Here is a 16,460-nt window from a genome sequence, read left to right as displayed (position 1 = left end):
TCTCCTCAAATTAAATCGCGTCGTGAATTAGTCAAGGGCCGATCGTCAGGCGGGCAGAGAGCTACTAGCGAGAGGGTGAAATTCGATTAGAGGAATGGAGAGAGCCAGACACCTGAGTCCGCTGTTCTCTACGGGCGCACAGTCCAGGAGGGGCGGGGGGGGAGGTGAGGGGTAACCCAATTACGTTGACACATTGTCCATCACAATGGTGTTGTCTGTCTGGCTACAAAGGCGCCGAGCGTTGCCAGCTTCCCCTGCCAGAGGTTCTGGTGTTTGCGTTGGGGCGCTGCTTCCAGAACCTTCTAGAGCCCCGCAGAAAGACGGACTGACATTAAAACACTCATTACTTTTCTTCCCCAAAACGGTTTGTTTCCTGCAGGATCAAAGTCCGCAGCCTTTAATTACCGAGTAGAGGAGAGACACTTTGAGAAGACAGATTATGAAGCCGAGGGGGGGGGCAGATATGAGGAAGGAACGTCCGTGGTTCGAGTGCTACTTCCTGGAAGACCGAACAGCGCACTACGTGTGTGTGTGTGTGTGTGTGTGTGTGTAACATAAACACGGTTCTTGGACAGAATAGGGAGCACACCCATGCAGCGTACCCTCAGGACGACATTAGCAGACCTGGTCACAGTAACCCCCTCCCTCTATCTCTCCCTCCCCCCCCTCCCTACCTCCCCCCCTCCCTCTATCTCAACAAAAGACCTCCGAACAATGAAGGGGAGCCGGGACTGACAGAGGGAGAGAGAGAGGGAGGGAGAGAGAGAGAGAGAGAGGGAGAGAGAGAGGGAGAGAGGGAGGGAGAGAGGGGGGGAGAGAGAGGGAGGCACAGAGGGAGAGAGGGGGGGAGAGAGAGGGAGAGCTAGAGCGTGTACACGAGAGAGAGAGAGAGAGAGAGAGAGAGAGAGAGAGAAAGAGGGAGAGAGAGAAAGAGAGAGAGAGAGAAAGAGAGAGAGAGAGAGAGAGAGAAAGAGAGGGCCTGCAGCAGCAGGTTCTAGTGCCAGTTGCCATGGTGACCCCAGTTGGGCCTAGTAAAGGTATTTCCTGGATCACAGATGTCTGTCAGGCCCTTAATCCCAGCAGGACGGGGGGCCAGGGGGGGAGGATCAACTTTCTCCTCAAAAACACAACGGAGGGAAGGAGGGGGAGAGGAACGCAGGGGCGGCGTTCTGGGATGTTCTCCGGTTCTCCAGGCCGAGGCGCGGGGGCTGGAACCCAGGGCCTCCGTCCGCGCCGACCGGCCCACCTAGTCTGTTTTCACTCGTCACCCGCTAAACGTCGATGGCGCTGATAAGACTATGTCAACATCCAGGCTATTTATCCAGCCGCAGACTTCCTATACGCAGTCCATAAAGGCTGTGAATGATTGACTTGTTTTGTTGTACGGCGAGGGGTGTTTTTTTTGTGTGCATCTGTCGCACGGGTCTCGCACTCGCCACTCTGGCGTGACCGACAGCAGCGAGCTACAGCTCAGCGACCAATCAAAACCATCGCTTTTAATGCATTCTGTCGATGCGACGTGAAAAGCATGTTAGTCGCTGAGAATAATCACAACTACATTAGAATAATCACAACTACAGTAGAATAATCACAACTACAGTAGAATAATCACGACAACAGTTGAATAATCACAACTACAGTAGAATAATCACAACTACAGTAGAATAATCACAACTACAGTACTCCAATTATCAAAGCAGTCAGGAATGACATTGGGAATATGTCATTCGTCATGCTTGTCAGAAAACATGACCTTTATACAAAATCAAAATGTAAACATCGTTTGTGTGCAGTTAACGACAACTATGGTCCTCTCGCTACGTCCCATCATTAAAGGATGGGGGAGATGCAGAGTTTACCGGGGAGGTAGAGAGCATCCGAGCTCAGACTCCACGCTCCAGCTTTCCATTAGGAAGTTCAGTCCGGTTAATCCCCCTGGTTCTGTGATTGGATTAAGGTGGATTAGGGAGCATGGTTTCAGAGAGCAGTCCAGCTGGAATAGGCCTGCACTCATGCTTCCCTTCAACCATTTGGAAAAAATTGATTGACGTCCTGGAAAATCATCCTAATTACACGAATCATGAAAGGGATTCTTGTTCTGAGAAGTAAACATGGAAGGTTTTGAACTCCCCAAAAAAGGGAGAGAGTTTGAAGTCGGGACTAGATCCAAAAACAGAGAATGCTAGCCAGGAACCCGTCTGTACAGCCGACTCGGCGTGGGGATAGGAAGCAATACGCTGACTGAATGACTGCTGGGATTTCCTGCTCTCGCCGGAGTGATGGTTGACTGCCGCGAACTGTGGCGGGTCAGAGCAGGGAGACGGTGGAGCAGAGAGACCATTCTGGGACACGTCTCCCTCCGACTGTTCGGACATGACCTCGCCAGCCCGGGGTAGAGGAGGGGGAGGGGTCAGCTGGGACCACGGCCCAGACCGCTCAGAAGTGACAGAAACGCACACGGTCTGTTTGCAACGCGTTGTTTTCACTGAGGTAACGGCCTCCGCCGAAAACCACCGCAAGGGAGATCCAAGGTTCAAACTCAACGGAAAGAACGAGGATTTCAGGAAAATAGTATCGTATAGTCAAAGTGTTTTGGTGTGGTTATTGTGTTTAATTTTAAATTATATTGTTATTTGTGATGACATCTTATTGTTTAACATTGTTTTAATTGTTGCTGCTTGTTTTGTAATCTCGGCTACATTGAAAATGAGTGCCTGCCCCTCAATTGTATTCCTGATAAACTAAATAAAGGTGATGATGATGATGATCCCGTCCCATATCCAGCCTGTGAGACGGTCTCCGAGCCCCCCCTGTCTGAGGACTGTCTGCTGGGGGGGGGGGGGGGGGTGACCATGGCCCCTCTGGCCCCTCCCCTGTCAAGTGTCAATGTCTTTTCTCCTTTGACTGACAGCACCCCCGACCCCTGACCTCCAGACAGGAAGCACATCTCAGGGTCACGGTATTCCGCGGGGACCCTATTTCCCACGTGACCCCACCTCTGAAGGGAGACTTTACTCCTGCTTAAGACTTTACTCCTTCTTAAGACTTTACTCCTTCTTAAGACACCTTTTTATCCCACATTTCAAACCTCAAAATACACAAATTCAAGATTTGATCCTGTAACAGATCTCAGGATCAAAGAAAATAATAATAAGTCATCATTTTAAGGCGCATTTCTGAGGCGCACGCTAACTCGATAGCGTTCTGAATTATTGCCTGTGTCACCAACATAGTGAAGAACAGACTGAAGCTCCCAGCAGAACGGGAGGGAAACAGAAAGCATGTTGGTGTTCGTCTGGTCTCCTCCACACCCAAGACAAAAGGAATGTGACCAAATGCTTCTGCTGTGATTGTTAGCGGGCAGCTGAAGTCATCCGTCACCCGGCGGGGGGGCGAGCGAGAGAGATGCATTCCCAAGCAGGGGGGTGGGGGTGTGGGAGGGGGAGGGAGAGAGGCGCATAGATAGTACCTGGCCATTTGGTGATTGAAAACTGGGGGGGGGGGGGGACAATGCATCAAGCTCCCTTTCTCACCGGCAATATATCCTAGACTAGAGTCTCCTCTGGAAGAAAAGACGTCAGAAACCCTATCTGTTAGGTGAGGGGAGAGGGGACGCCTCCTAGAAGAGCCCTTTTGTCTTTAAAAAAAATAAAAAAATAAAAACCGGGCTAATTTATATCTCCTCTTCTCTCAGTGGCAACAAAAATCTTTGAATACAAAGGAGGTGAGAAGCAGGGGCTTCTGGGTAGTCTGAGCTGCCCTTGGGCTGCAGATGGGAGCTATTTCGTCCCTCCCTGTCTCAGAGCGGGGATAAACACAGCCCTGCCGGTTTATTTTAGGGATTTCTGCCCAAGAGAGACCCTCGTTCGTAATTACTCTAATTATAATACTAGGGCTTTATCATATTCTTTTGCAGCTACTTCCGACTGCCAAGCGTAAACACCCCAAACTACCTACCCACAAGTCCAGGCGGCCGTCAGATTATACGACTGGAATCGGTCCAGGGGACGCATTTTTCAGGATTCAGTTTCACTGTCTTTCCTTTTTCCCCAGCTGAACTTGTGCAAGCGTTCGGACGCCTTTTTCTAGGTTGTCCAGTAGAGTTCAAGAACATTCTAGATCACGGATACTGAGACTGAGACACGCCTGCTTTCCTGGTCGTTATGTCTGTTGATTGCCTATTCTGTATTCAACGGACAGCTGACATAATTAAGCATGAGTCAGTTTGCCGAAATGCAAGCTTCAAAAAATGCTGACACACTTGCCAGTTGCCCCATGCCAGTTGGCCTGTGCCAGTAGTCCCATGCCAACTGCCCCATGCCAACTGCCCATGCCAACTGCCCCATGCCAACCGCCCCATGCCAACCGCCCCATGCATACTCTAGTCTTGCCAGTTGCCCCATGCGTCCTCTTTACTAGTAAATACCAGGATCCTAACCTTCACCTGGGGAAAGTGATCCATCCATTTTTTAACAAATGTATTTTGTCTATTTTCCATTTAGGAGAAGAACTTGTGCACACCTGTAGGTGGCGTCAGAGAAGACCGTGGGCCAACTGTAGCGCAAAGTCTACTTATTAGATCCCTATAAAGAACGCGTGCAGGAGAACTTTATTATGCATTTGCATATTTCTCATTCCCCACAATATTGTGTTGTGCTACAGGTCCAGATCTAGACCATCACGCCCTAAACCACACGCCTTCTCAGGATGTTCCTTCCTTCCGAGGAGAACGTTAAACAGAACATTTCCTAGAGTTTCCAACACAGCAGACTGGATTTAGCTGATCTAATGCAGACCAGTGTTAAGGAAATGGGGGGGGGCACACTTCTACTACACACAAGACAAGCCTGGACTGGAATGGTATGAGAATGAGACAGGGTATTTGGACATTACAGGTATGCATGGAGGGTTTCTCAAATAAAAACGGTTGATATAACTATGACCCATTTCAATATAAGAGAGGGATTTCCTCTATAAACGATGGACTGGAGTCAGTGGATCAGGGGTCTCACCTTCATCGATGGTGGCGGGCCGGGCTTGGGCGGGCGGGGTCTGGGTGAGCAGCGCCAGGAGCAGGAGCGAGGTCCACCCCAGCATCCTGACGAGCAGGCTACACCCGCTGACCACTCTGTGAGTGGATCTCCATCTGGGCGTCTGCAGCATCAACACTGGGCCATTCACGATGACAAACTGGGAGGAACAAAAACACAGTCGGTTAATTGGCAAATCTCATTAAGAAGATGATTAGTGGGATGTTTTTATATAGCAACAACTAGGCTAAAAGAAGAGGGCTTTGCTATATTGCTGTGTTTTTCGATCTAACTGGAAGCTAGCATTGTCGTTTTTCTTTAGACAGCGTTATGGACGGTTCATTCTCAAGTTTCAAGGAGCTTTGTGGTTTGTGTTTACGTTTGCAAAACCTGTGTGATAAGGAAAGAGCATGCGCCGCTTTGTTTTGTATCTCAAGAAAAGACAGTTCTGTTTTCAAAACAAAATCGTTTGGCTAAACAAAAAAAGTATTTATGAAGATAAAACATTTGTCGTGAGTCATGTTACCACAGCTGCTGCATGTGGGACAAGGTTCAAGCGTGACCTCAAAATGATATTCATGCAGAGTTGCATCTCTTTACTTCAGCCTAGTAATTTCTGTCTGAAACAATAGGAGAGTGGAGAGGACACAATGTTGAATTCCTGGATGATCTCGTGGGACAGGGGAGAGTCTGGGGTCAGGCCTGGGGTCAAGCCTGGGGTCAAGCCTGAGGTCATGGGAGACTACTACGCCAAACACATGAGTATCGGTGCGTAGCAGCCAGTCTATGACCACTGTTCACGCTGCGTGACAATTGGTTAATCTCTCCCCCCCCCCCTGTGTCTGTTGACTGCGTGTTGAGGCTGGGAAACATGCGTGTTGAGGCTGGGAACTTGAGTGTTGAGGTGAGGAACATGCGTGTTGAGGCTGGGAAACATGCGTGTTGAGGCTGGGAACATGAGTGTTGAGGTGAGGAGCATGCGTGTTGAGGTGGAGAACATGCGTGTTGAGGTGGGGAACATGCGTGTTGAGGTGAGGAACGTGTGTTGAGGCAGGGAACATGCGTGTTGAGGTGAGGAACATGCGTGTTGAGGTGAGGAACATGCGTGTTGAAGCGGGAACATGTGTGTTGAGGCGTGGAACATGCATGTTGAGGTGAGGAACATGCATGTTGAGGTGAGGAACATGCGTGTTGAGGCTGGGAACATGTGTGTTGAGGTGAGGAACATGCGTGTGGAGGTGAGGAACATGCGTGTTGAGGTGGGGAACATGCGTGTTGAGGTGAGGAACATGCGTGTTGAGGTGAGGAACATGCGTGTTGAGGTGAGGAACATGCGTGTTGAGGTGAGGAACATGCGTGTTGAGGTGGGGAACATGCGTGTTGAGGTGGGGAACATGCGTGTTGAGGTGAGGAACATGTGTGTTGAGGCGGGGAACATGCGTGTTGAGGTGAGGAACATGCGTGTTCAGGCGGAGAACATGCGTGTTGAGGTAGGGAACATCCGTGTTTAGGTGAGGAACATGCGTGTTGTGGCGAGGAACATGCGTGTTGAGGTAGGGAACATCCGTGTTTAGGTGAGGAACATGCGTGTTGAGGCTGGGAACATGCGTGTTGAGGTGAGGAACATGCGTGTTGAGTTGAGGAACATGCGTGTTGAGGTGGGGAACATCCATGTTGAGGTGAGGAACATGCATGTTGAGGTGAGGAACATGCGTGATGAGGTGGGGAACATGCGTGTTGAGGTGGAGAACATGCGTGTTGAGGTGAGGAACATGCGTGTTGAGGCGGAGAACATGCGTGTTGAGGTGAGGAACATGCGTGTTAAGGCAGGAACATGCGTGTTGAGGTGAGGAACATGCGTGTTGAGGTGAGGAACATGCGTGTTGAGGTGAGGAACATGCGTGTTGAGGTGAGGAACATGCGTGTTGAGGCAGGGAACATGCGTGTTGAGGCAGAGAACATGTGTGTTGAGGCGGGGAACATGCGTGTTGAAGCGTGGAACATGCGTGTTGAGGCGGGGAACATGCATGTTGAGGTGAGGAACATGCGTGTTGAGGTGGAGAACATGCGTGTTGAGGTGGAGAACATGCGTGTTGAGGTGGAGAACATGCGTGTTGAGGTGAGGAACATGCGTGTTGAGGCGGGGAACATGTGTGTTGAGGCAGAGAACATGCGTGTTGAGGCGGGGAACATGCGTGTTGAGGCAGGAACATGCGTGTTGAGGCAGGGAACATGTGTTCTAAGCGGGCACGCTGCTGTGGGTGACCCTCCGACGCACATCTGCTCGCACCATCACCCCTGGAGCATCTGGCCCCAGATTAACACTTGGCCCTAACCCTCATAATCCCCCTTGAGGAATTTGTTAAGGACCCAAAACGAAGGCCTGATACGTGACACCCCTGTAGAGAGGCCGCCAAGCCATCATTTCCACACTCACAGATCTATCACCTAACAGTTGGTTTTGGCCCCAACCCCAACCTGACCCCCCAACCACCATTTGCTCACATGCCTGTCAAGCTGGGTGGAACAAATGCTTGTTGTAAGGGGCCCGTCTCTGACAATGAATCAGTGAAAAACACTAATCAACCCTAAAAACAACACAAGCACAGAGTCAACTAATAATCCGTTTGAAATATCCTACAATAAAAGAAATAAATAAATTAATGAATAAGACATGGTGACTCAATTTGAGTCACTAAATCTGAATCACTAAACTGAGGGCTGAATCACTGGTTGTCTGGCAATAAGAAAGGTCTGAAAACTAAAACAGACCTAAAAAACAGGTCTTCAGCCTCCGTCGGCGTGCTAGACTGAGACAGCTCTCGTGTTCCCTCTTCAAAACCCATTCAGATTCCCTTTCCTGGAGCCTGGAGTTCCGGCAGCTGAGCTGGAGCGGAGGGTCCGTTGGGATAAAGAAGCGTGGTCATCACAGCCCCGTAAGAAGTGAGTCAGAGCCGAGTCAGGCTCCAAGAATCCACTACCGCTGCCAGACAGAAGGAAGTCCGAAAAGCAAGCACGCAGCCAACCACGTTCCCCGAGCGCTCATCACAACACCACTCTATCATGGAGGAGAGTAGAAGCAATGTTCTCCTACAAGACCGAGCAACTCCCAATCCTAAACACGATTGTAAACACACCGGTCTAGTAAAGCGCTAAGTGCTAAGACTCATTTTCTCCTCCGTGTGTAGGAGACGGGCTGCCCTTGTACCAAGCATGGCCCAGTAATTACTGTCCACTGCAATCCATGCATAAAATTCCTCAGACCTGTTTGATTCTTTAGCCCAACCCCGGTCATGTTACCCTCCCAGAGCCGGTCTGCTGTGCAGAGAGCAAGGCGCTCCTCTGTGGGGGTTCAGTCTGGAAAACTTGCTCAGTCTTGCCGTTGCACCTAAGATGGCAGCAGTGTCGGGACTGCAGGTATTAAGTTCTGACTGGAAGACTAGTGTTTACAATACGCTCTGTATTGTTACCACACAACAATCTGGTCTAGGCCTACATCATTTTAACCCAGTTTTTCATCTAACAAAAAGTATGTATATTTAGGGGCGAGGCCCACGCTCTCCTATTTCACTAGTAGACTATCATTATACAACTGAAGTAATAATAATTGTGAACCCACCCAGTCCCTAGTACTTATCTATAGCCTAGCTCAGGCCAACTCAGAATGACTTGTTGCTATTGAACTAAGGTTCAAACCTTCTCCCTCCCATTCCAAATGAACTTCTACCATGTAGGGTTTGTTATACGACCCATTCAAAACACAAAGCTGGCACATGGCAGTGCCATCCATAGCTTAGTTAAGAGTCTGACTCAAACAAGGTGCCACCTTTTTCTTAACACTTTTATTGAGTTGCAGCCTAATCTTAACCTCTTAATCACTTAACTTCTCCATTACAGAGGATATTCTAAATGGAAGCAGCTAGAATCAGCAGAATCCATGCAGAATATCCTGCGATGGTGAGGTTAATCTGCATGATGGCGAGGTTAATTAAAATTAGGCTGCAACCCAGTAAGTGTTTAGGAAATAGGTGGCACCTTCTTTGGGTCAGACTCTGAAGTAAATTAGACGGCAAAGGATAGGCTACAACCAACAGCATTAGGCAATCTACTATCACTAGGCAATTTATCTTGATTGAAAATGCAAGGTAGGTTATGCATGCCAAAGATATTCAAATTAGCCAAGTGTCGGTCACTCTGAAGCGGGAAAGACACAAAACAAAAACAAAGCTACAATGATCAGTAGTAACTCGGAGTTACAATGGAAGGCCAGATTTGAGCTCGTTTATACAGTAGTGTGTGTTATGAAGCTACTCCCCTAAAGCATCGCCAGCAGGCATGGATAACATGTAACCTTAGCCTAGTTATAGTTTTCATAATAACTGATTTCTAGCGGGTAATCACGGGTTCTGGGAGAATGAACCTAAAGCCATGTGTAAACGCGCTGCAAGCGAGAACAAGCTCACATTTTTCAGCCTTCTCCAAACACAGCAAAAAAGCAAAACTATATATTCATATATGACTGCATTCAACTCAATTCCGTGCAGAAAGCCTATCCTCGGTGATATTTTCTTTAGCATCCAAAAGATTAAACTGAAAATGTGAAAAATAGACGCAACAATGAGCTTGAGCAGTCCCAGTAGAGAGCAGCCAAACCAAACCCGCACCTTCCCAACTTACCTTGTCTGGGCTCCACGGATCAGCCAGCGTAAAGATGTCGGACTCCGAATCTGAGATTTGATGAGGCTATAGGCTAAACACTCGGCCCACGAGATAGAAGAAATATCCAGCAGGAATTGGGTTTTTTTTTCTCCAAGTTGCGTGTCTGATATAGTTATCCGTTCTAGATCAACTTTCACGCATCAGTCGATGTGCCAACTTGGTAAGAGAGAGGAGCGCAAGTTGCCTCGGCTCTCCAAACAATGTTCCCACCGGCGTCCGGGGAAGAAGGCTCCCACTCTCCAAACAACTCCGATGCAAAGATTTTGGGGATGAAAGCACGGATAGATTGCTACAAGAATATTAAACCAACTAACTAACTTACTGCCTATCACATCGAAGGCGTGAGAAGTCCACTGCAGTTTTTCGACGGGATACATATGCTTGATGTAATCGAGAGTAATTCGTTCGTCGACTCATGAGTCCAAAAAACAGTCCAAAAAGTCCAAAAGTTAATTAACCATCCATCACCGAAACAAGCAAAGAATGTTTGATTTCTTTCTTGGATGTGCGATCGTAACTTATTCACATTTGACTTGTTTTCTATCAACTCCGGGGCAAATTAGTGCATGTAAAAAGATTCCGGACTCGTGGATGCCTCCCCCACCATCTCTCTGCATCTCTCGACCTGCCTCCCCCTGCTACCGCAACACCTCTGTACTACAGGGTCCACACGTTCTGGACCCCGGAGACAGCCGGCTCGACACCGGCGGCCTTTGCGCTAGAGTACTTTACTCTTTCTTTCTCGTATGACAATCAAACCTGACGGCCAACACTCAAGAACGCAAAATTAGATATATATTGGGGACAGAAACTTCATATCCTATGACTTATCGTTAACCTAGTAGATACGCACTGGCCTTACATAAAACAGTTGCATACATTCTCATGCTGCTCTGTGAGGGCATACCCATGGAGGTAGACTATTATAGGGAAATATCTATTTTATCTGTTGTTTTTTTCATTGTTTATGGTCTGTCATTAACAATCCCCGTCCCACCTTTTGTTCCGTTAGTTCATCTTGGCTCATGAACTCATCCCCCGCCGCTTTTCACTCGGCACACAATGGTATACAAAACGTGTTTACCCCATGTTTCATGCTCATAGCATTATGGGATTGTAGTTCTACATGGATTCCTTGACATTTCATTGCACAAATCATAGCTATTGCAGTTGTAGATGTATTTTGATAAGTTTAAGATGAAAATAACTGGGCTGTCCTTAACATGTATCGTAAAACACAAGGAAAAGTAACCAAATGCAATTTAACTGGAGAAAAAAACAGGAATAGAATTACTAGTAAGGAGAGTGCAAGGCTATTAGGGGTGTAACAATATATCGTGCCACAATATATCGCGATACAGAAACGTCACAATACGTATCGTCAAGGTGAAAACAATATCGGGATACTGTATGTTTATTGTATATCAGTGAATGCTGGCTACACAACGCTGGTAACAAACACGTCTTTTGTCTCTAGGCCTCTCCATGATATTACAACAGTTAAGCTCTAAATTCACAAAGTGTAGTGGAGTAGAAATGTGGAGAAATGCACTATTGGTGTGAACAGCAGCACTACTGCAACGCTTCACACCTGCCCTTAGTGTATCGTATCATATTGTTATCGTCAACCCAATATTGTGTATCGTATCGTATCGTGAGATTAGTGTATCGCCACACCCCTACAGGCTATCATAGTAAATGTGTTGAGATGTTGACTGTTGCATTAGGTGATAGGCTGCCACACAATCAGGAGCACATAAGACAATGCATACTCTCACATTAGAGATTTGACCTAAAATCATCTCAATTGCAAGTACATTAAAACAGGAAATACTGGGAAAAAACTGAAAAACTGATGCTTATTACTGAATATATCAGAAATAAAGAGTAAATCTATTTAAGTGTCCATTAAGCTCCGCCCTACTCAGAGAGCACGCCTGTGGATCTGAAAGGCCCCTATTGACCCACTAAAGAGAGCTTATCACCAAATATAGCAATGAATGGAGGTGGCAATGAGGTGTGAAGCAGACCAACAGGGACTAATGAGGAGCATACTCAGAGAGAGAGAGAGAGAGAGAGAGAGAGAGAGGGAGAGAGAGAGAGAGAGAGAGATGGAGAGAGAGGGAGAGAGAGAGGGAGAGAGAGGGAGAGAGAGAGAAAGAGAGAGAGAGAGAGAGGGAGAGGAGGGGGGGGGGGTATGAAGAATATATTGTGTTGTATAGTGTAGGAGATTAAAAGCCAGTAGGCCTGTGCAATATTAATTGCATAAAAATATATAACCACTATATAATCACTCTACAGTACATGTCGGAAATAAAACAGAAAAGAAATGTATACTCCAACCATGTGCAAACTTTTGATAATTGCAAGCATATGGCGTCTGTCAAATTAAAAATACTTCACAGGAACGTTGGCAACATTTCAAATAAGATCTGAATCTGGGCCTGTGATCTGCTAACTCATTTCGAAACATCACTGCTGTCCGATCAAACACATACTTTTGTATTTTCAGACTTCATGTGGTCTTTGTCTTTGATGTCGTGTCACCCTACTCTGTTTGATTTGCAACAGATACTGTTCTCCTCATCTACATGGCACATGCATCCCAGGTTAGCAAGATGGCTGAACACAATTCCGACAAATCAACATGGGTGTGGAGATTCGCTGGTGGAAGTAGCCTGCAGCCATCTCACAAGCCTCAGACAATGGCATTGTGCTCCTCTGTCTTCCAATGAGAGACTGAACAAACATAATCTCTATTAGCTTCACTGGTTCCTGCTCCAGGCTAGCACACAGTTTCTCTTGGCCATATCTGTTTCCTCACAACTCCAATATCCACACAAACAAGAGGAGGAAGAAGACTGAAACTGAAGCCAGAGACGATGATTGTGAACCAAAAATGTGAAACACTTTCAATTTAATTCCAATGTTGTGTGCGTATCATGTTGTTTAATATCCCTCCGCCGTGTCAGAGTGTGGCTCAGCACCCAAAGCTGATGCTGAATACGATTTTGAACCAGATCTACTTCTTCCTCTTGGTATCATCAGGTCTTTTGTTCTTATTGATGAGGACGTCCCTCCAACCTTGCATGAGGTCATCCAGGATGAAAACGAATGCATCTTGACAACACCAACAGTCCAGATGCACCAGGTCAGAACATCTGATGGTGGATCTAGTGATTTCTTCATTTGGCTCTTTATTCCACTCTCCTAATCCGAGGATGATTGATTGATTTATTGTAGTCTATCAAAGGAATAGATTATGAACATGAAAAATGCAGTGGAAACATTTACCGCTTGTGTGAATTATATAAAATACTAACTTAAGAAAGATGCACTGTGTACAAAGACTAATTCATTTCACTCATTCCACTTTTAGGATGGTAGGGTGCAGAATGAGTTGAGTTTGGTTGCTGGAGTCTCGTGGGACCCAGGTGTGTGGTTAGCATGGGGGGCAGGGAGGGGACAGACTTCTCTAATACGCTGGTCAGCTATGGAAGGAGGAAATGAACAAAGAAGAGAAAAAAACGGCCAGACTGCCACAAAGGGGCAATAAAATTCCAAAGCCTGTGTTATCTGAGATTTATAGAAATGCACCTTTAATTAATCATTAACCTCATGTCCCCATTTTGCAGTCGCCAAAGAAACATACACATCTCAACCACATGTAGGAGCAGTTTACTTAAACAGGGTGATTTAGTTTAATCTCCATTAAGGTACAGGCGCCACTGTGTGAGTCTCAAAGTCAGTTGGATGTTCAGTATCCCTCAATAGACCAGAGATGGATACACAAACCGTCTGAAGAGAATGCAGCATGACTCATTTCTCTTAACTCCTGTCTCCTTTTCATTTTAAGGAAATATACCTGACACTGTTAAAGGAGTAGTAAAGGGAAAATGAAAATAAACTCTCGATTTCAAAGACAGAGCTTCTTGTCTTTGAAATCGAGAGTTTAACATGTTTTTGAAAGATTTTTCAAGGTGCCCACCCACATCCATTGTATGACCAAACAATGTGGTGGTAGAGCAATTATCAGACTTTCTCAAAAGTGCTAGTTTTGTCAACGTTTTGATCTGAACCATTGTATATGATCATAAGTAACCTTAAAACAGGGCTAAACATGCATTTTCCCTTTACTTCTCCTTTAAAGGCAAGAATGTCCTCCGATAAAGAAAACTAACAGGATGGAAAACCACACATCAGCATTAGAACAAGCAGTGACTAATTTAATGCTTATTGAATAATATCTGACCGCATTGGGTTTGCATACTGATTTTCCCAGCAGCCTCTTGGCATACAAGAGTGATTTTGAATCCTCCTTCCTTCCCCTGTTTGCATTCCATTGTAACTGGCCGAGTACAAATATTATTTCTCATGCACAACAAACCGAACTCAACCGTCATCCATCCATCAGGCTCAACCCTCATCCCTCCATCAGCAGTACCCTCATCCCAAACGCAGCCCCCCACCCCAACGACCACCCCCGCCCCGGTCTTTGACATCACGCTGTTGTGGCTTTCCGGGCTTTTATGCAGGCTGTTGTCTGGAGACAGATTGAAGACCCTTGTTGTGTGTGGGCCCTTGTCCTGGGAGGCCTCGGGAACCTGCTGAGCTCCGAGCAGAAGGACAGGAATGCGCATATGAATGAGCTAGTGTGTGCTGAGCACCTGCTGATAGAGCGCCTGTATGCATGTGTGTCTCAGTTCATTAGCACAATCATCTCGTTGAATTACACGTGTAGCATTGCGTTGTATTCTCGTTATTTACGCTGATCAAGAGAAGGACGAGTGTTTACGCCATCGTGTGTATTGTTCCGCTGCATTCTTGGTGTGATAGATCTGGCTGGATGGGACTAGGCCTATCAACTCCATTTACTGGGATCTGTAGTTGTCAGTAAATTCTCCTTTTCCCACATTTCCCAGCTGTCCATGGTTGATCAGTGAGCCAGTTTGATGGCAGGTGTTTGGTGTCGTCTCGTGCCGGAAGAACAGCGGTTCCATGATGAATCTGGAGGAAGGGAAGTTGACATCTTGTCCACACATGCCTGCCACTTGTGAACTTCTAAAGGCTTTTACTTTTTCTGCTGCTTCCCCCCCCTCCTCCTCCCCAAAATAGGTAAGAATATTATTTTTTTTAGCAAGATATATGAATGTATGAATATTTCTAGCCCAATTTTGCATGTGTATCTCAATACTCTCTGTAATAGGATAGGACCCAGTCATTTCACAAGTCCACATGGTTTCCTCAGTGTTTACACAAGGTGCTTGTTAGGCTGATCGATGGCCAGGTACCCTTGCATGATGGAAACCAGGGGAGATATGATTCATATTCCCACAGAAACATTCACTGTCCTCTGACGGATGTGATGGAGGGTAGGGGTTGTTCGTCTGGGCATGCTTCTGAGAAGATTACATCTCCATAATCAATACGACGAAACTTATTCCCTCTCAATGGGTCTGAAAATCAAACTTAACAACCATTTGTGAAAAAGTGATCTTTAACAACTGAAGATTATATCCCAGTGAATCTAGTGGCCCTTGAGGTGATCGACAGACACTCAAACCACTTCTCTTCATTTGAAAAAATATAAATGAAGGTTAGGGTTTATAATAAGATGTTTTCCTACTATCACTAGGTAGATCTCTAGACATTTCTATAGATATTTTACAGTACATTGAAGACACAGATAGGGGGGATAAGCCAACGGTTTGCCGGGGCATGCTGGTAGCCTCTGGGGGAAGTTTCCCATTGGTCGAGAGTCTATTACGGCACGTCACTCAGTTTCCTTCCAGGCATGTAGGAACTAGTAGGACCGAAACACAACTTAAGACACACATACCAATGTTTCAGAGCTCCACTGCCATTTCATCCTCTATTTGACTGACTGGGGTTGAAGGCACAACTACAGAAAAACCCGCTGGGGATGATTTGACTGGAATTACAGAAGTGACTGGATTTTGAGTGTCATCCCAATTATCAATACAATTCAATGTCTGGTTGATAGGTAAACCTTTATACCTCTTATATAACAAGAGCTAAAAACATAATGCAAGGTTTGTGTAATAATCATGTCTAGGACGGGGTCGAAGGACATAGGTCAGACTTGTTATTGGCGTCATGCAGAGGTGAGTCTGACACCCCTGTTTTGACACCTAAAGGAGGCACGGTGCTGCCTGACTGGGCGGAGCTACGGCCTCTGGGCCCAAGCCTTCCATCACCAGCTAACCTGGACAGGAGGACGGGGAGATCTCTAACATCACTTCAATCATCCGACAACATGTTGCTTTGAAGCGGGAGAGGTGGGGGGGGTGAATTAGATTAGGCTGGGTCTTTGAGGAGCAGCTCCCTTTAGATTGGATTATGTCATCCCCCCACCCCCACCCCCTCCCCCACCCCTCCACAATTTACATCAGATATGGGGCGGCCCCTCCATGTCAGTATCTGGAACTCCACTCTCTTTCAAACATGTTCCCATCTGCCAGCCATTTACCTGATTACCTCAGGCCAGCGCAGACGGCCCGGCTCTGCCTCCGCAGCCGGGAGACCAGGGAATGGCTCCTGAAGTCAACAGGTAGAAGGAGAGGCTTTTCTGCAGCCACGATGACAGAGAGCAGCAGGCCCTACGGTGTACCAAAACCCGGTGGCCCTTCTCACTCAGAAATGTTTATCCAATATACGCGATAAGACAGACAACTTGGCACACACAAATAA

Source organism: Borostomias antarcticus, assembly GCF_949987555.1.
Source record: "Borostomias antarcticus genome assembly, chromosome: 23".
In the NCBI taxonomy this organism is placed as follows: domain Eukaryota; kingdom Metazoa; phylum Chordata; class Actinopteri; order Stomiiformes; family Stomiidae; genus Borostomias; species Borostomias antarcticus.
Note: the sequence above shows the minus strand (reverse complement) of the source record.